This window comes from Canis lupus, chromosome 17 (genome assembly GCF_048164855.1).
Source record: "Canis lupus baileyi chromosome 17, mCanLup2.hap1, whole genome shotgun sequence".
Classification (NCBI taxonomy): domain Eukaryota; kingdom Metazoa; phylum Chordata; class Mammalia; order Carnivora; family Canidae; genus Canis; species Canis lupus.
In genome coordinates this window covers 55066704-55087478 of record NC_132854.1, presented here as the reverse complement: position 1 = coordinate 55087478, position 20775 = coordinate 55066704, and the positions used below count along the sequence as shown (strand labels likewise).

The 20775-nt window shown below is 37.2% G+C and overlaps 1 long non-coding RNA gene across 1 annotated transcript; it reads right to left on the bottom strand.

Annotated features, from left to right (window-relative positions):
- Positions 1–384: 384 nt before the first annotated feature.
- LOC140608134 (uncharacterized) lies at positions 385–20760 on the bottom strand. The gene is made up of 4 exons (XR_012010153.1): positions 20422–20760; positions 3805–3951; positions 2257–2506; positions 385–1602 (listed from the first exon to the last, which is right to left on the bottom strand). It is a non-coding gene; the product is annotated as an uncharacterized lncRNA (long non-coding RNA).
- Positions 20761–20775: the final 15 nt, after the last annotated feature.

Genomic DNA, 20775 nt, shown 5'->3' with positions numbered 1-20775 from the left:
TCATATAGGACACTAATCTCATTCATGAGGAGTCCATCTTCATGACTTAATTACCTCCTAAAGGTCCCACCTCCAAATATCCAAATACCATTGGGGATTAGGTTTCAATAAGTGAATTTGGGGGGGACACAAACACTGAGTCTGTAGAAGCCATTTTCTGTGAACCTCTAATTAATATGTCTATTAATACTTTCTCTACTGGATTTTAATTAATGTGTGTCTTTTCCACTGGACAGTAACCTCCAAGCAGTTGGAAGCAATGTCTGTTTTGCTCTCATGCCTAGCATCTAGCATGGTGGGTGGGGCATAGTAGGTGTTCACTGCATATTTATTGAAAGAAGGTGGAATTTAACCTTTATTGCACACCCATTATATGCCAGGTAGTAGAGTATTTTGCAAATATACTTTTATTGATTTTTCATAACAGCCAAATGTGATAAGAATTATGTCCCCTTTCACAGATGAGGTAAATGAGGCTTGAAGAAGATAAATAATTAAACTAAGTCACAAAGCCAGAAAGAGGTGGATCTGAGGTCTGACCTATAACCTCTGTCTCTACTGTAAATGCTCATTTGACGCTGGCATATTTCTGTCAACTAGGTGGGCTGTTCCCTGGCTTCCTCTGATAAAGGGCTGACTGATTTCATGATAAGATGGAAATACTAAATAGTAGATGATTATCTTTTCCATGGCAAATTCCTGAAGTCTCCGTGCTCTAATTAAAGGAACTCACTTATAACAATTATATAACAGACTTAATGGTAGGCAGTTGGGTCAGTTGCTAGTTTAAAAAGGATGGATTCAGGAACATGTCTTCAAAAACCTGACAATGTGGACCACCAATTACCCACAAGGGTCAATTTGTTTAGGTGATACAATTTTGATATTAGATTTCTGGGACAAAGCAGGAACAATGCCAAAAATTTCAGTCACCATACCACATAAACTTTAAAGGGTGAGGAAAAGGCAAGAAAGGCAGAAAAGATAAAGGAAAAAAGAGAGAGAAACATATACAAAAGAGTGGAAAACATACAAAACAGTGAAGTGGAGAGGAGAAGGGAATGACACTCATTTGTTTTGTTGTTGTTTTGGGTTTACTTCCTTTAGCTACTCAGCTTTCAGTCCCCATTCTTTCAGTAATAGCTTCCCCATTTACTTTTTGGTAATTCCATACGCACTTTTGGATTCCATCTGGTGAGACTGTTGTTTGGGGACCCTGACTTCCCCCAGCCCCTGAGCAAGTTGAACCTAGCTAAACCAGTCACATGCTCTCTTCCTGGAATCAGAATCCTTTGTTTCAGATGCAGCTGTTGAGAAGTTCATGCTGTGGAGACTCCTGTGAGCTATCTGGGTCTGTCCTTTCCACCACTGGATCTTCAGCCTCCTCTCCTCAATCCTTGGAACTTCCCAATTTTCCCAATAAATTCTTTCCTGGTTTAAGTTTATCGGAGGCAGCTACTCTTGTTTGCAACCAAAGAACACGAGCTGATATACTCAAGGAAGAAGGAGGCAGGTGGAAATCAATGCTGAAATTAAGATCTGGGATAAGATCCATTGAGAATCTGTTTTCAGTTCCCAAAGCAGTAGGTACTGGGATCAAACCTAGTTTAAATGAAACAAAGGACAAATTAGTGTTCAATCATCTCAGATCTCTAGGAGCAAATATACTCACTCTATAAAGTAGCGGAAGGCTTCCAAAAGGTAAGAGAAATATTCTTTTCAAGGATAACCTATTGTAGGATTGACATCACAATTTGGGGTACTGAAAAAGTGTTTCCTGCAAGGCAGAGGTTTACCTCAGTTTTTATTTTATAAGATTTCTGTGTCTTTGATAATTTCACATTTTGGCATGACTAAAGGATTTTTCCATTCAAATCAACCTCCTTCAACTTGGCTAGTCCCTCTTCCTCCCCCCTGACTTGCCCCGTGGGATTCTTTCTTTTCACTGCCAAGGATTAAATTCTCTGTGAAAGCCTTGAAGGCAATAGACATCTGTACAGGAAAGGAGATACAAAACTGTCCAAAAAGAGAGAAGCACTCCCAAAGCCTTAGTGAGAAAATAATTGAACTCTTATTCATATTGGGAAAAAGTCTGGTTTCAAACTGAGTTTTTTATTGACTTTTTTTTTTCATAAAAGGATCATCGTTTATGTTGAATAAGAAAACGGTTATTGTTCTACTTTACCAAAGATGCTAAGTTTGCATGTTTTAAACATCAAACAAACATCTCCATAGAGAATGGCTTGCTTCCAATACCTGGTGAGCAGGCCAGACTTTCAGAGCAGCCCAGTTACACCAGTTCTGTGTTGATGGGTGAGCGATTCAAGATAGAAGGCTGAATTAGAATTCAGTCCTAATCCTGCTTAAGATGCTGGTTTTACTAGGTCTTAGCTTGATGGTCAGAAGACAATCCCACATAGCTCTAGTAGCACAGATCCATTGCTCCCTCTTCAAGCCACGAGCATGGAAGGCATGGGTGTTATTAGCAATGTGCAAATGGCAGATGCTGTGAGGACAAATGGAAAAAGACACATAGTATATAATGTCCACCTTAACTATTATCCTGTTATCAGTCCTAATCTCTCCACCTTATAAATATCTAACATTAATATTGTATTTCTGGCAGTTGATGAATGGAGTCCTATGTTGTATCAAACTACAGTGATTGTCAGTTTAGACAAGATGAGGGGATCATGTGAGAATGATATATTATCAGACCTCTATCATCTCAACTTTAGTTAGTTCAGTCTATTAATCTAACAACTCATGGGAAGCTTGAGGCTGGAAACGAGGGAGTACGATTCATTGGACAAGAACTGAGTTCTAGATATGAACTCTTAGAAAATAGACTCTTGAAAATGTCTTCTCTTTGTGTTTATTTGCCATTGGGAAATGGTATCTTTTTTTCTTCCTTTTTACTCTGTGTGAAAATTTAGCTTGGGGGGAAAAATCACATAGGTTATTATGTCAGGTCTCCCAAATGGTTAGACGACTGACCCTTCAGTAAAAAAAAAAAAAAAAAAGAAAGAAAACCTAAGGGTTCTTGGCTTTTCTTATAATTGCTCAGGCTCCAATTCTGTTGAAAAGTGAATGGAAAAGCTATTCTATGAAATGACTCTTTAATATTTGATAAATGAGTCAGTCTTGTGGGCCTATATGGTTGCAGCGGTCATGCTTCTCCGCTAAGACTGCATATGTTCACATGGGATGGTCATTAAGCAAGCCTTTTAAGATGACAGAACTCCATTCTTCTGTCTCATTTCCCAGAAAGAAGAATAATGGAATAAAGTCTGGAGAGTAAAAAGGGGAAGAAAGGGGGATACGCTCTTCCCCCACCACGGCTTTCTAACCTAGAAAGGCAACATCATTTGTGGCAAAGAGCTGCATTCTACGTGGCAAAATAAATGGGAGGTATTTATTACTAAATCTTCGTGACACTTTAATGAGATAGTGGGAGAATATTATTATTAGGGCCTTAATGATTTGGGAAAATTGAGACAAAGGGATGCTGGAAAATATATTAAATATTACACTATTAATCTGAATTAAAAGACCAGAACTGGCTCAAATATTTTAGTTCAGGGAAAGGAACCTCAAGCTGGAGAGTGAATTGGATGATATAGACTAGATCCAGCTTTCACCTGGATTCAGATGTTATTTCCACTCTATTCCAAGTGAGATTTGCTTTTAACCATAGACTAAGAGAGCTCTGGTCTCTCCCCAGAGAAATCAGGCTGTCAGACCTCTCCCTTGGATTTTTCTTCCCCACCACACACCCCCACACTCCATGTATGCCACACATACCTACCAGCTGCCCACCAAAACCAGCTGCCTCAGGACAGGGCTGTCAAGGGAAGTCCTCCTATGGATGGACAGCCCTTGGTGGCAGCAGGAATCCTCTGCATGATTGTCCCTATGGCCTCGATTCTGACTTTGGGCTCTGGCCCATGTCTGGTGAAAGGAAATACATACCCATTGTAGAAAACATGAAAAGTACACATTTTTTTTTAATTGCTTACAATCTCACCACCCAGAGTGATCACTGCCAATATTTTGATATAGTTTTTAAAAATTCAATCTAACTAAGACATGTAAGTTGGAGTCACACTATATATGCACTTTTGAATCCTGCTTTACTTCTCTCTTTTTTTTTAGCTTTGTATGTGAGGATTTCTCCGTGTTATAAAAACATTCTTTGTAATTGCTACCCACATCTATTATATAAAAAAAAATAATGATTATAGAGATCAAGGAAAAACCAGAAAACGGAAGGAGAAAAAAATAATCTAAAAGTTGAAGATGGAGGAATGATTGTTATAATCACCAATTTATGGAGTAGGATGTTCAAGGAAAAAATTAGGAACTGGTACATAAGGAATGAAGCTGCTTTGACAAATGTATAAAATAACAAAAAGATAGTTGTTAGCACAGGTGTAATATATAATATTTAAATACCAAGAAATCAATTGCTATTGTGTAGCATTGAGTTATATTGGTAAGATTAATTAAAGCAGTTTTACTAAATAATAAGGAAATGCCTACATTTTAAAAAGATGCCTAGAGAAAATATGTAAAAGGGAGCTCATTAATTGTAAGAATAATAATATTCTTAACATGGCATTGCACGTTAGATTCCCTTTGTGAGCTTTAGTGAGGAGTTAGAAAAAGAGGCAAATGACAGTCTGTTAAAGGCAGAACTAAAAAAAAAAAAAAAAAAAAAAAAGACAGAACTGTCTATTTCCTCCTCATCCCTGCCAAAGACTATTATTCTCAAGGACAAGAAAAAAATGTGGTAGTATTTGAAGCTCTAGCATAGTATTTTGTGTTCACTGGAGACTGATTCTGATACCACCAGCCCCTCCCTCCCTTTGCTTCGGGCTCTCTCCCACTTCCCAGTTACAGCCAAGGGGTGGGCTAGAGCTGAGAGGACAGGACCCTGGAGAAGGCTGTGGCTTATTGCGAAGATGATGGATGGGCTCCCGGGTCACAGAAGCTGCATTCCAATCCAAGAGTTGTCACCACTAGCTGTGTCACCTGGGCAAGTGACTCAAACTGTTTACGGTTTCCTTTCCCCCTTTATATAGTGGAGATCATGAAATCTATTTCTTATGGGATGTTAAACAAAAATTGGTTGTTATTTATAGTTCATTTTTATTTTTCCATATCTCCCCTCCCACCCCCTGCTTTTTTTTTGACCATGGAATTGTAGTTCACTTCAACAGTGATTCTAGTTTCTTGTTCATTTCATCTTTATAATCAATCCACTAAATTTATGCTATGATGAGCCAGAAAGATTCTCTCATCTCAGTACTTGCCATTTGATGTTTAATAAAGCTTATAGGCTCATAGGTGGCACTAATAATATTCTTTAAACATTCATTAAACAAAAATTCCCTCATTAAATTTTTTTTATTGTAGGGTACCTGGGTGGCCTAGTCAGTTAAGTGTCTGCCTTCTGCTTGGGTCATGATCTCAGGGTCCTGGGATAGAGTCCCAGTTCAGGCTTCCGGCTCAACAAGGGTCTGCTCTCCCTCTCCCTTAGTGTGCACTCTCTCTCTCTCTCTCTCTCTCTCAAGTTAATAAAATCTTTTTTTTTTTTTTAAGATTTTATTTATTTATTTATTCACGAGAGACACAGAGAGAGAGAGGCAGAGACACAAGCAGAGGGAGAAGCAGGCTCCATACAGGGAGCCTGAATGTGGGACTCAATCTGGGATTCTGGGATCATGCCCTGAGCCAAAGGTCAGACGCTCAACCACTAAGCCACCCAGGCGTCCCAAGTTAATAAAATCTTTAAAAAAATAAAATAAGAACTTCCCTATATTAAAAAAATAAATAAATAAAGAAGTAAATTTTTTATTGAGAGCCTTATATGTGCTAGGCACTATGCCAAATAATATGGCTAGAAATGAATAAATCCTAGCTGGATAAGAAAGTTAAAGAGATGATGTCCAGTATATTTAGAAAAATATATAATTTATAATGGAAGGAAGCTAGTAAAAATTGGATTCTCCGTATAAGTTAATGACAATGTTCTTTAATTTTAGGAAACTTTTTGATGGGTAAGAATATGAACTAAGAAACTGGAAAGGTGGGGCACTTGGGTGGCTCAGTCAGTTAAGCATCTACCTTTGGCTCAGGTCATGATCCCGGGGTCGTGGGATGGAGCCTCATGTCAGGCTCCCTGCTTGGTGGGGAGCCCCTTCTCCCTCTCCCTCTGCTTCTCTCCTGTTTGTGTGTACTCTCTTGCTCTCTCTCTGTCAAATAAATAAATACAATTAAAAAAAAAAACTAAACAAAAGAAATTGGAAATGTAAAATGAAGTGATAATCAGGAGGCTTAATTTTAGCCCATACATTAGCTATACAATTTTGTGCAAGGCATTTAATTTTTTCTCTAACAGTACAATGGAATTCAGGGTCGCAAAACAAATAAATCAAATACTCTCCTAAATAACTCATGGGTTCAAGAGGAAACCACAATGGAAATTATAATTAGAAGGGTAATTAGAAAGGTAATGGTGATTAGTATTAATTAGAATGAAGTGAATGTATGTAAATGAATTTAAAATAAAAGACAGATTGAAAGTAATTGAGCTACAAATGCATCTCAAAAAGCTAAGAAAAAACAAAGTAGAAAAAGAAAATAATGAAAGTAACAATAGAAAGTAAGGAAATAGAAAAATAATAAAAATATAGATCATTAACAAAAGCAAGATCTCATTTTTGGAAAGAATCCAGATAAGGCAATTTATGAAAACTGGCAATTTATGGGCTAACCTCACTTAGATGCCATTTAGATGCAAAATTTCTAAATTAAGTAGTAAGAAATCATATCCAATAATGTATTAGTCTGTATGTATGTATGTAGTGTGATTAATGGTACAGCCATTATGGAAAACAGCATCCAATAATGTATTAAAATCATTTCTAACAATTTATTAAAATACAGTGTGATTAATGGTACAGCCATTATGGAAAACAGTTCTTAAAAAAATTAAAAATGGAATTACCATAAGATCCAGCTATGGCACTTCTGGTTATATATCCAAAAAAACTAAAAGAGTATCTTAAAGAGATATTTGCACACCCATGTTCATTGTAGCACTATTCACAATAGTCAAGGGGAGGAAGCAACTCTAATACCTATTAACAGATGAGTGAATAAAGAAAATGTGAAATATACCCATAAGGGAATATTATGTAGCCTTAAAAAAAAAAAAGAGGGAAATCTTGTCACATACTACAACATGAATGAATCTTGAGGCTGTTATGCTAAGTGAATTAAGCCAGTCACACAAAAAAATATTGTATGAATCCACACATAGGACATGTCTATAAGGTAGTCAGAAGCATGAAAACAGAGAATAGAAAGGTGGTTACCAAAAGCTGAGAAGAAGGGGATAGCAGAATTAGTGTTTAGTGGGTATAGAGTTTCAGTTTTACAAGACGAACATGTTCTAAAGATTGGTTGCACAACAGTGTGAATATATGTAACACTACTGACCCATACCCTTAAAAATGGTTAATAATGTAATGTTATATGTTTTTGCCATCTCACTGACATGAGATTATGTGATTTTGGCACAGTGGATTAAGAAAAAAAATGATCGGGATCCCTGGGTGGCGCAGCGATTTGGCGCCTGCCTTTGGCCCAGGGCGCGATCCTGGAGACCCGGGATCGAATCCCACGTCGGGCTCCCGGTGCATGGAGCCTGCTTCTCCCTCTGCCTGTGTCTCTGCCTCTCTCTCTCTCTCTATCATAAATAAATAAAAATTAAAAAAAAAAAAAAGAAAAAAAATGATCATGGCATAGTGGATAATACTCAGACACTGGACTGAAATGGCCTGGGTTCCAATCCTACTTCTACCACTTATCTATGTAACTTTGGGCAAATTACTTTTTTGTCCTTTAGTTTTTCATTAAAGTAAAGATAAAAATAGATCATAACACCTCAACCCAAATAACAACACAAACATCGTGAGCAAGTGGGTTTATCCCAATATCTGTCAGTCTAATCCACTGTATTAAGAGATAAAAGAATCAACAGATGCAGAAAAATGTTAAAATTCAACACTTGAAATGTTTTTCTCTAAGACTTATGTGGCTTTTCTTTCCTTTCCCTTAGGCCTCTGCTCAGTTGTCATCTTATCAGTGAGGCCTTTTCGGACCACCCTGTATACACTAACACCCTACTGCACCCTATCTTCTAACCCTGCCTTACATATCTTCACAAAAGCACTTCCTAGGCATAAAGATAATGGAAGAAACAGCAAAGAAAAAATAGACAAATTTGACTACTTGAAAAGGTAAAACTTCTGGATGCCAAAAAAAAATAAAAAAATAAAAAGCAAAACTAAAAGGCAAATTTCAAAATTGAGGAGAGTATTTACCAGCAATATAACTGGAAAAGGGAGTTCATAGAGAATAATAAGAAAACTTTTATAGAAAGAGTTGGCAAAACCTGTATAGAAAGAGTACTCAGAATAATCCATTGCAGAACATGAATTAGTGACTCGAATTAGAAAAAAAACAACAACAAAACTTCAACCTCACAGAGAGACTAAGAAATTGAAATAAAGGGATGCTTTTAAAAAGAAGTTTTTGAAATTAGAATGATTTTTTTAAAGAATATAATTCGTGTGATAAGATGGGCCCTTGTGCCCTGCTGGTGAGAATATAAAATGATTCACATTTTCTTATATGAATGGTGTTTTGCTGGGTAACAAGTTACTATTATACTTAGCAGCTCAAAGCAACAAATATCTATCATTTCACCGTTTCTGCAGATCAGAGACCCAGGAACTGCTTAGCCTGCTGCGCAGGTAGGGCAGTTTGCAGCTGGGGGTGGTCCCTGCAGGCTCCATGGAGGCCCGAGAAACTACTTTTAGGCTCACTCATGAGGTTTAGGCCAGAATCAGTGGCTCATGCCTATTGGCCAAGAACCTCATCCTTGCTATGTGGACTTCTCCAGAGGCTGCCAGCCTGTCCCCCAGCCTGGCAGCTGAGTTCTCTCAGGGCTAGTGACTCGAGAGAAAGTGTGACCAAGACAAGTCACAGTTTCTTTTATAATCTAACCTTGCAGGTGACTTATCATCGCTCTGCTGTATTCTCTTAGTCACATAGACAAATCTTGGTAAATATGGATAGGGACGACCTAAGGGTTTGAAGACCAGGAGGCAGGGATATTGAGGGCCTTCTTGATGGCTAGTTGCCACATTTCTTTAAGCAATTCATCAATATTTAAAAGTTTGTATCTGAGACGCCTGGGTGGCTCAGCAGTTGAGCGTCTGCCTTTGGCTCAGGACATGATCCCGGGGTTCTGGGATCGAGTCCCACATTGGGCTTCCTGCATGGAGCCTGCTTCTCCCTCTGCCTATGTCTCTGTCTCTCTCTCTCTGTCTCTCATGAATAAATAAATAAAATCTTTAAAAATAAATAAAAATTAAAAAATAAAAGTTTATATCTACCCTTCAATAATGTTAGGTAATTACATCCCCAGCAATTTTTTTCTAAGAAAGTAATCATGTATGTGGACAAATAATATGCCTAAGCATGTTTAGTATATCATTTTTATAACAGTATAATCTGGGAATCATTTAAATGTGTAATAACAGAGGATTTATTTATCAAATAATGGTAATACCATATGATGGACTATAATGGATCCATCAAAAGTGGTGATTTTTGGAAGAATTTTCATATCGTGGGGAAATGATATAACGCTTAGGACATTATAAGGCAGGGCATGTACATTTATACATAATATGCCGATTATGTAAAAATTAAAATAATTATGTTTTAAAAAAGATGGACATATCCTAATGCAGCAAGAAGATAAAACAGAATATATGTACTATCCCTGGCCTCCCCTCTCCCCTACACAAGCTAAACCTGGATCTACTTATAAAGAAATAATCAAACAGATCTAGCTTGTGGGATGTAGTGAAAAATGACTGGTCTGCAATCTTCAAAAAATGTCAGTATCAGAAAAGATAGAAAAAAACTAATTCTATACTCAGGAGAAGACAGTAATGATATACAATGATGTTTAGGAGTCCAGGTTCTGTATGTCTGGGCTTCCTTTTTGTACGATGAAGATGTACCTGCCTCTCCCACCCTCCCCCAGAATGAATAAAAATAAAGGAGCTAAGTCAGAGACAGGCATGGATCCTTTATTTTCCTTATTTAGGTAATTTCTATGCCCAACATGGGGCTTGAACTCACAACCCCAAGATCAAGAGTCTCACACTCTACTGACTAAGGCAGTTAGATGCCCCCAGAAGTGGATCCTTTAAATGCAAAGAGGTTTGGTAAGAGAGTGGGTCTGCTTAATCTTTCAGATAACTTCTCCTAGCTGCTCTCCAACCTTCCCCAGGCACCTGAAAGTTCTGTGTTAATTCAAAATTCTAGGGGCACTTGGCTGGCTCAGTAGAGCACATGATTCTTAATCTCAGGGTCATGAGTTCAAGCCCCACGTTGGGTGTGGAGCCTACTTAAAAAAATGGATAAATTAAAATAAAATAAATAAAATTCTATTCCCGTGTGGCTTTTCTGGACATTACCTCTGTATCCCTAACTAAGTACTTGCTCCACTACTGACCCTATTATTCTTTCATGACCTGATTATTGCACATTACTGCTGTAATATCCTCTACTGAAATATGATTATAGTCATTCCTGAATGTTCTGTTAGAAAGTCTGTAGGCATAAGCGGAGTTCCACATTAAAAATGAGCTACAATTTAGACAAGTCTTTAATAAATGTTTGTGGGCAGAGAGACCTCATTGAAACAAAAGCAATCAATTCTTGTTATCTTTGCTATTAGAAGAAAGCAATAGTGGAATTCTTCCAAAACAGTGCATAAAGTATAATACTTTAATGGATTTTCTCCCCCTCAATGGATTTGCCTGCCTAAACTTTTTTTTTTTTTTCTTTTGGTCTAGACCAAATTTCTAATGATTTCACATCCCTTTGCACACATTTGTAGTTTGGGGATGGGGGGACTCCACTGGTGTTGATTGAGAGGTTCAGGATGGTCTAGGAATGCAAACTGCCCTTGGGAAATTCACATGCAAATAACGAGGTGGAGATTGTAGCCTAAATACTGATCAAAATGCAATTCAATCTGTGCCATAGACTTCAGGCTCTTCTGGCCCTTGGGACAACCACAGTCACGTCAATGGAATGGGGGCCTTTCCTGAACTGGACAAGCAAGTCTAAGCTTTTAAAAAGTTCCCTAGTTTCCTTTTGAAAATGGAATTTAAGCTTATGTTTTAGAAAACTTCGTGTTAGTGCTTTAAAAGTGGAGCTGATGACTTACTACTGTTACTTATTTTAAACAGAAAACGTACTTTTTAAGTCTTTCTCCTTAGGAATATTCCATCTGTCCCTGTAAGGATAATAGGCTGCCATGTAATAAAATTGATGAATGTTAAATACATAGGGACTCAGGACTTTTATTTTATGCAGGGTTGTTTGCTATCATGTTTATCAGGGAACAAGTAGCCTCAAAGAATCTTTTAGTACATTGTTACTCTCCCTGCTTTCTGCTATGTTTGGTGTATTTTCCCGGTCATTTTAGTAATATTGTTAGATTTAGAACATAGAGGCAAATGTCTACCGTGAAAAAAAACAAAGAAACCAAAGCAAAAACCCAACAACGAAAAATTAAGGCATCTAACAATACTTATACACTTACTAAGAATGAATGATCAAAATAAGGAGTGATAATTGCAGTTTTTTACATCTGTACTGGGCACTACCAGATGCTCATTTCCCAGCAGATGTGTTCATCAATGAGGAATCATAGTTTTTCAACTACAATGCTGCTATTATTTCACATTGAAATTATTCTTTTTTAAAAAAGATTTATTGAGGGCAGCCCGGGTGGCTCAGCTGTTTAGCACCACCTTAAGCCCAGGGCTTGATCCTGGAGACCCGGGATCGAGTCCCACGTCAGGCTCCCTACATGGAGCCTGCTTCTCCCTCTGCCTGGGTCTCTGCCTCTCTCTCTCTCTCTGTGTCTCTCATGAATAAATAAATAAAATCTTAAAAAAAAAAAAAAGATTTATTGATATAAGTCATCTCTCCACCCAACATGGGGCTCAAATTCAGACCCTGAGATCAAGGGTCCCCTGCTTTACCAACTGAGCCAGCCAGGTGCCCCACATTGAAATTAGTCATCTAATTTCTAAAGCTCCATATTGTGCCAATGTAGTTGGGGGATTAAGAAGTGTTTACAATAATTTGAAAGTCTCTAGTTACTTTTAACCTGGAGGAAGAATGTCTTTGGTGAAATACGAACCAAATTGTTCTCCTGTTCCTTTCCATTTGTCCTTTGTTTACAATAAGGTTATGCAAATATATCTAAGCTGGGGGTAAGGGGTGGGGGAAGGTTATCTCTTTTTGTGCTTCCAGAGATATATAAAAGACTATTGTATAGGCAATTTCATCTAATAAAGGGCCCACAGTAGTTATTCACTTAATGACACTGAAGTTGGATCGTCTTAGCTTTCCTGTCCTTAGTTCTTCTAAGGGGAACAAAACCCCACATTTCCTATCTTCTAGTTGTTACCAATACAGCAGCCCACAAATAATTACATACTTTTAGTTAATTCAACTTTAAGTACTTTTCAGGGGAGAAAAACCATATTTTAACCTAACGAAGTCAAAAATATCTGCAATACAACTCAGATAGGATCAGCCATACTTGTTAATATGCATTTGTGAGATGTTGAATGTTTTTTCTTTTAATTAGTCGATACGCTTTTATTTGCTTTTATTGTCTATGTTTTTGCAGCAGTATTATTCATGAAGTAGAACTCATGTCCTTAGGATGGATAGCAAGTGGTGTTATTATGTGGCTGCTGCTGCATAATATTCACAAAGAAGTAAATGAAGTATTATACTATTTTGGGGTTTCATCAACGTGAAGCTGGGTTGTAATTTCGATTTCTGAAGTATGATTAGGGGAATGGCAGTGGGGGGGAGGGGGAGCAGGGAATGGGAAGGGAAGAGAGAGAAATGGCAAATAAGGCATTTGTTATAAAATCTATTCGACATTCAAAAAAATGTTGACTTGTAGATCAAAGCTATTTGAAAATACATGAAGGTCTGAGTCTTAAATGAGTGACTCATCTGGTACAACTAGTAATAAGATGAATGCTAAGTTAATGTCTTATTAGAACAAAGTTATTGGAAACAGTGCCAAAAGACTATTTTCTTTGGACATTTTAATAATGCAGAGCTGGGTGGAAATGGTGAATTGCCTCCTCCGAAGATTCTACAGATCTGAGAGGCTCTGGGGTCAAAATATCCCTGTTCTTCCAAAAAAAGAAGCAGCATAAAGAAGTCCTATTTTCAGGCAGCTACTATGTACTCACTAGGAATATACTAGAGCTACAGAATAATTACGATTAAAAAAGAATTTACTGGGGGCGCCAGGGTGGCTCAGTTGGCTAAGGGTCTGCTTTATGCTCAGGTCATGATCTTGTGGCCCTGGGATCCAGCTCCTCATCGGGCTTCCTGCTCAGTCAGAGGTCTGCTTCTCCCTTTCCCTCAGCCACTCCCTACCGTCGCGTGTGCTCTCTCTCAAAAAAATAAAATAATAAAAAAAAGAATTTACTGACCGCTTGCACACTGTGCTAAATAAATATTACGTATTCAATTTAGAAACATATCCATAATGATCAGCAAGGTAGCTTCTTTTATTTTTTTTTAAGGTTTTATTTATTTATTCATGAGAGATAGAGAGAGAGGCAGAGACACAGGCAGAGAGAAAGCAGGCCCCCTGTGGGGAGCCCACTGTGGGACTCAGGACTTGATCCTGGGACCTTGGGATCACGACCTGAGTGAAAGGCCAACGCTCAACCACTGAGCCACCCAGATGCCCCAGTAAGGTAGTTTCTTTATTCTAACCTAAGTTATATAATCGAAGGCGGTTTTTATTATTCTGACAATTGTAGGGGAAGAAAAATAATTTTCCCTCTACCCTTCTGAGTTCTTAGCTGAGACCCTTGTAAAAAAAAAAAAAAGGGAGAAAAACAAACAAATTTATTAACATGCTTACCTCCTGTATACATGGAAGGCACTCAGGAAAAATGAGTTACTCTGAGGTGTCTTTAGAATTCAGGATTAAGTGCTATCTTAAGAGGGAAAGGGTAGGGGAGATAGAGGAGAGTGAATGATTTTTGGGAAAGATGAATGGGCCATTAGAAGAACAGATGGGAGGTATGATAGTTTGTGACAAAGTCTGAGTATGGTGTCAACTTGAAGTCACTTCTTCATGACAGTTGGTTGAGGAAACTCCAGGGGAGGGCATTTATGATATCTGAGTTCCTTTTGGAGAATATGTCTTCAGGCAGATAAAAGGAGTTCATAAATAGTCCTGCATTTGCTTTTTAAGTGCCTGTAACTCAAAATATCGATATACCAAAGCAGCATGTGGTGGCATGTCTTATTACCCTTTACAATCATAAGTAAAAGAAAAAAGGATATTTCGTGTAGGAAGAAATGCAAAAATAATAGCAAAACCCTCATTTGATATTAATACTTCAAAATGGAAGTTTTGACTAATAGGAAGCTAGTAAATTTTTTAGATATATTAACTAAGTCAAGCTTTAAACAATGGATCATTTTATCTGAAATTACTCTACTTATTGTAGGCTTTGTAGGAGGTCTGTGACTAGTCATGCCAAGTAAGTTCTTAGAAAATAGTTCTGGGGTTCATCTCACTGGAAGAAGCACATCAATTCTTCACATCCTTAAACAAGGATGGAAAGAATGCATTTCCAAAATCCACAAAGGCTGAAGATTCCAGTTCTCATCAGTATTTAACAGGATGCCCTATCCCTAAACAAATGCAAAGCTGTCAGAAAAGGAGAGATTCAACTCATATCTTCTTACTGTTTTCACTGGACTTTGCTGTTTACAGAAAAAATAAAATGCTTTGGGCATGATGTTCCATGAAAAAGAGTAGTCAGCAAGTTGTTATAGGCTTAGATTGGACAAGGAGAATTTTACAGAGATCAAGTAAAGAACAGAGAAGGAAATTTAATACTGTTGAATGCCCTTGACCAAAATTTTGATAATGAGCTTATTTCCTAATGTCATAATTTCTGAACTTAATGTTCTTCAGAAACATCTTGTGAAAAGTCTAGTAGTAAAGTTCATGTGATAAGTTATGTTGACAATATTATTATATAATGCAGGATTTATGAAATTCTTTGTAAGTACTTGTTGAGTACCTATCATATGCCTGACCAAATAAAGAAAATTTAGCTCCTTTCTCAAGATGCTTTTTATTGGAAGGATTCCTTTCAAAATTCTTTTTTTTTTGTAAAGATTTTATTTATTTATTTATGAGAGACACAGAGAGAGAGAGAGAGAGAGAGAGGCAGAGACACAGGCAGAGGGAGAAGCAGGCTCCATGCAAGGACCCCGATGAGGGACTCGAACCCAGGAATCCGGGATCAAGCCCTGAGCCAAAGGTAGGTGCTCAACTACTGAGCCACTCTGGCGTCCCTCAAAATTCTTGTTTTTATCGAATAATTTGGGATCAATGTTGGGATAATATAAATATTACCTAATTTATTACCTATTCAAATATGTATTGATATAGGTGTAATTTAACAACCATTTTTATAATGTCAGTTCTGACTTGAATAAGGAGTATGTTTAGAAACTCTTTAATAAATAAAATCTTAAAAAAAAAAGAAACTTTAAACATCAAAGGTAAGTCACTGAATCAGCATTATCAATGTGATCCCATTCCTATCTATAAATAACTAGGGCAAAAGAGCACCTGGACCTTCTCTTCCTTTTTTTGATGGAAAGCTTGGTTGGCATTTTTGCAATTAACTTTATGTTTAACCTCAGTTATATACTTAATTATCCTGAGTTTAACAAGTGTGTATAGCATGTAATAAAACAAATCAATTATGTTGGGCTTTTTCCTCCTAAATTCCATCTCACACTTTACTTTGAAATTCTAACCTCTCCTCTTTAAATCATTCTAATTTTATCCTTCATATAGAAAGGTTTTGTAAACATCTTCCATATGTAAGCAATACTATTGCCTGTAACATTACGTGGTTGTTAACATTAATGGATTTTATCTTATGCTTCTGTCTCCAATTATCTTGTGTACATCTAAGATTTTTTTCTTAAGATTTTATTTATTTATTCATGAGAGACACCCAGAGAGAAGCAGATACACAGGCAGAGGGAGAAGCAGGCTTCTGGCAGGGAGCCTGATTCAGGACTCGATCCCCAGACTCAGGATCAGGACCTAAGCTGAAGGCAGCTGCTCAACCGCTGAGCCACCCAGGCATCCCTCTTCTTTTTTTTAAAGGTATTACAATAAGAAAAGATTTTGGCCTTTAATGAATTCCTGTTTTTCTTCTACAATGAAATTAACTGGAAATGTCAATTTAAATGTTACTAAAAACTACCTTATCAGTTTTTCTTTTTAAACATAAAGTCAGAACAGAGGGCAAAAATGAATGACCAAAGGAAAATTTTATATTAAGGAATGACTTCAAAAGCCATTCCTTTTCCCTTGAGCTTTGAGACTTGAGATACACCTAACTGTTCATGAACCTAATCTTTAAATACAAAGAAACACTGGCTGCTATGATTTGTACTTTTTGACCTGGTTTTGGTTCATGCACGGTAGAAGGACAGACGTCTTATTAGAATTATGATACAAACAAAAATAATAAATGTATTTATTTCTATAATTTTATTCAAAAAGATGTACAAATACAAATTGGTCCTTAGAACATATTGAAAAGGCTAGATTACTATTGTCTCTATTCTGCAGGCACTCATGTTCAATAAATGCTAATTGCTAAAATGGGAAAACATTTATCTTGTCCTATATAGACAGCGTTCCTCAATTATGTACGATTAATGCCTTTTTTTTCAGCCGACATCTGCTTTTGATCAGTGAAAGATCATCCAACTTACTAAATCGTTGTTCTGTTCGTTTATGTCCAGTTCCTACATGACCACAGTAGAGTCTGAAATATGTACACTCTTTCTTAGAATGTCTCTGCATCGGGAGAAAAGGATGTTCCCAGATCCTTTGGAGACCTCATTAGAAAAATCAAAATGTGAGTACTCTGTAGAAAGTTAACTTGGGAGCTAGAATTGGCAGGAGCCTGATCTAACAAAGTGGCTGGAGGCAGCTGTGAGGGGTGGTTACACTACAGCCATTTGCATCACAGTCTCAGCACTTGCCAACTTGTGAGACCTCAACCTCTGGGCACCTCACTTTACTTATTTGTAAAGTGGGGTGGGGTAATTATAGTCCCTACTTTATACAGTTGTGAGGATTGAGATAAAACACTTAAAGCATTTAGAACAATGTGTAGTACAGAGTAGGCATTAAGTAAATATTAGCTCTCATCTGGGGAGATTTGGAGTGTTATTTGACTATAGACTTAAAAAAACCCCTAAATTAACAAATTACTTCTTTTTGCATTGTCACTTCATGGTTCTGTAGCAGAAGTTAGGATTTTTTTTCAATTGTGAGAAAATTCTCTAAATTAACACATTCATAAGTCAGAAAAGACTATAGCAGAATCTGTAACATTTATATTTGGTCAAACAGGCAAAAAGTCTTTTATCCTCTTCATGAAGAAGAAAAGCTGTATGTAATTAGTGTGTGTGCAGCATATCTTTCTTGGCATTCAAAAGCATTAAAAGAACACTCATTGATTTCCAAGAAAGTTTTGAAAAAAAAAATACCAGTCCCTAGAGTTCAGACTGCTTTTTTAGAAAAATCTCTCCACCCAGAGGCATGGAATCTGAAATTTAGAGGACCTGAGTATCCAGACTTGGGTATAAACTATGGACAAGTTATTTAACACCTCTGTGATCACTTCTAAAATGAGAATGTCTTTTCCTTCAAAGGGTAGAATTAATGTGTATCCGTGTGCCCTCTGAACCATAAATTAAGATTTCTGAATTCAAACTTCTTTTGTTTTATAAGAATATCTCCTTTGAGGATATAAAATTGTGTCACTGATCAGAAACATACTTGTATTAAAAAATTAAATGCTGCAAAAATTAATTAAAAGCTAAACTGCACTTATTGAAATTTGAATGAGAAATTTCAAAATAAGCATTTTGTGCTATTTACAAAAGTCAAATAGCATACACTATTTCTGGTCTCATTTAAAAATTTTTCTAGAGAGCGAATTGATTTATAAACATGCTGTAATATCCCTAAGCATAAGTTTCTGCATTTGTAAAAATGTGTGACTTTTTTTTTCAGATGGTATTTAAAGTTACAGATAAGTAATACTGATAACTGAAGCATTGGTTAGCTAGAATTATTAGGCATCTTTTCTGTACATGTTTTTCTTTAATATCTGTCTTTTCACTCATTGCTGTTCTGAGTGTTCAGTATTCTCCTCCTGCCCTTTGAAGGCATTACTTTTGGAGAATCACTTGGTTTTAAAGACCGACCCATTTCACAAGGTAAGTTGTGTCATAATGTTCAGCAAATTTTCTATTTCATGGCAGGAAAAAAACACTAAACACAGCCAAATACACGTTTGTTTTCAAAGTCGCAGTAACTAGATTTAAGTGAACACTGCACTACAGTCAACAGAGAGTAATTCAGAGCTACACCTTCAGAATGTAAACGGGAAATTCAGTCTTTCAAAAGGCAAAGGAGAACTCTACTAAGTTCAAAGGATTTAATGACTTCATTACATATAGCACTCAGCATTTCATATTAATGTAAAAAAATCCAGACTTTTAAAATTAAAAGGTGGTAACATAAAGGCACCTGGCTGTTCAAGTGCTTCTGCTTGTTTTAATGTACTTAAAATGGCCACAGAAATGCTGGCAACTGAGAGATCCAGAGAGGTTTCTAAAACTCAGGTTTCCATAATCGCAGAGTTGATCCTTGTATCTTACTGGGGCTTGATGCAGCCTAAACAGGAATTTGGAAGTGATATGACAGACAAAAATGAAATACGTTTGAAAAGGCCATATTTTCCTATGACTTACATTCTCCTGGAAGTTTTTTCTTTTTTTGAACTTCCTTTTAAAAGAAATAATACTACCATCCTCCCTACCCCCAACAAACCAGCCCAAAACAATATCCTTTACTACTACTGGTTATCAGAACGAGTATCTGCTTTTGTAGGGCTGTCTCAACTTATGGTCAACTTTGGATAAGACTTTATTATATGTTTCATCTGCTTCTAATCCTATCAGCACAATCATAGAGGGTATTTAGGGTCCAAGGGTGTGTGTGTGTGTTGAGCTGTTGTTGTTTGGGGTTATTTATTTTTGTTTGGGGTAATTTAAAACTTGGACCTAACACAACATTTTGAGAGATCAAGTACATTTTTTTTTAAGAACATTTTCTTTCATAGGAGTCCAAAGAAACATATTTTGTCTATCTACATCCCATTGCAGGTTCAAATGGCTAGGATAGTTTCTATTTTCCATTCACAAACTATTAAATAGTATGTTAGATTTGCATTTCAATCATGGATGGCAACCATTAACCACCAGTTTCACCTGCAATGAGAATTGTCGGATATTAAAAAAAAATTATTTTTGTAAAATACACGAATGGCCATGGGTATGTAAAAATACATTCACATATTCATTAATATACCACAAGTGCCATTTCTTCAAACATATTTCATTTTTATTATCACACCATTTTCAATATTTGTGGTCACCTACTTTGTACCTAGCACGGAGCTCCACATTAGCAATTTAAAGTAAAAAAAAAAAAATGTATTCCTGCGTTTGGGTTCAGTGGGGGAGACCACAGAAAAAGCAACAATATATTATAACTTTGACACAGGATATACACAGGGTGTTGAGGGTGCATTTTTATTCAGTGGTGCAAGAGAATGGTGACTCTGTGGGATGGAATGAAGAAAATGTAGAGAAACCTAAAGCTAACGTGCCGAATGGACAACTAGATGTCTATCAAACTGTGCAAGAGACTATAGCTCTTTATGCTCAAACAAGCTCCTGAAGTCGGATTATTACCCCACACAGCTGTGAGATCTCCTAAATTAGAGGTCTAACCATAAAAGTTTAGTCCTCTAACAACCTAAGCAAAAATAAATAAATAAATAAATAAATAAATAAATAAATAAATAAATAAATAAATAAATAAATAAAAATTTCTCTCTAGGATTTTCCCCTACCAGTTTGTTGTTTAATTCCTGGGAGAGGAGCACATTCCCGCTTAGTAGCACATTCTAGCTTAGAGCTGGAATGTTTCGACGGGTAGTGCTAGGGAAGCAACTTCCAGTAAACTGCCTCCAATCAGACCTGACGTTGCTTCTGCAGAACTGTGTTCAGACCGTGCAGGGTTTTTTTTTGTTTGTTTGTTTTGTTTCAAACTGGAATTGCAGATGGCTTTTTCTTTTTCACCTGTAAAAGGTGGTCTTCATTGATCACTGCATCTGTGTGGCCACCAGGACTTCGGTCTTGTAAGTCCAACCCACAGGGGTGGGGTGGGGTGGGGTGGGGTGGGGGCTATAGCCTGGACGAAAAGGCTTGCATGCTGGAGATCAGCTCCACCTGTTGAGGTCAATTAGTTTACAGGGGCTAGAGGCTGCGGCTTCCCTCCAGGTAGGGATGGGTAGGGATGGACTGCAAGCAAGCACGCCCTCTCCAGACCAGAGCCTGCCCGGGAGGAACCCCGGCAGCTAAGAGCAAGCAGCTGCAGCAGCTGCAACAGCTGCAACAGCTGCCGGGGCTGGCGCACCCCGGCCCGTCGAAGGG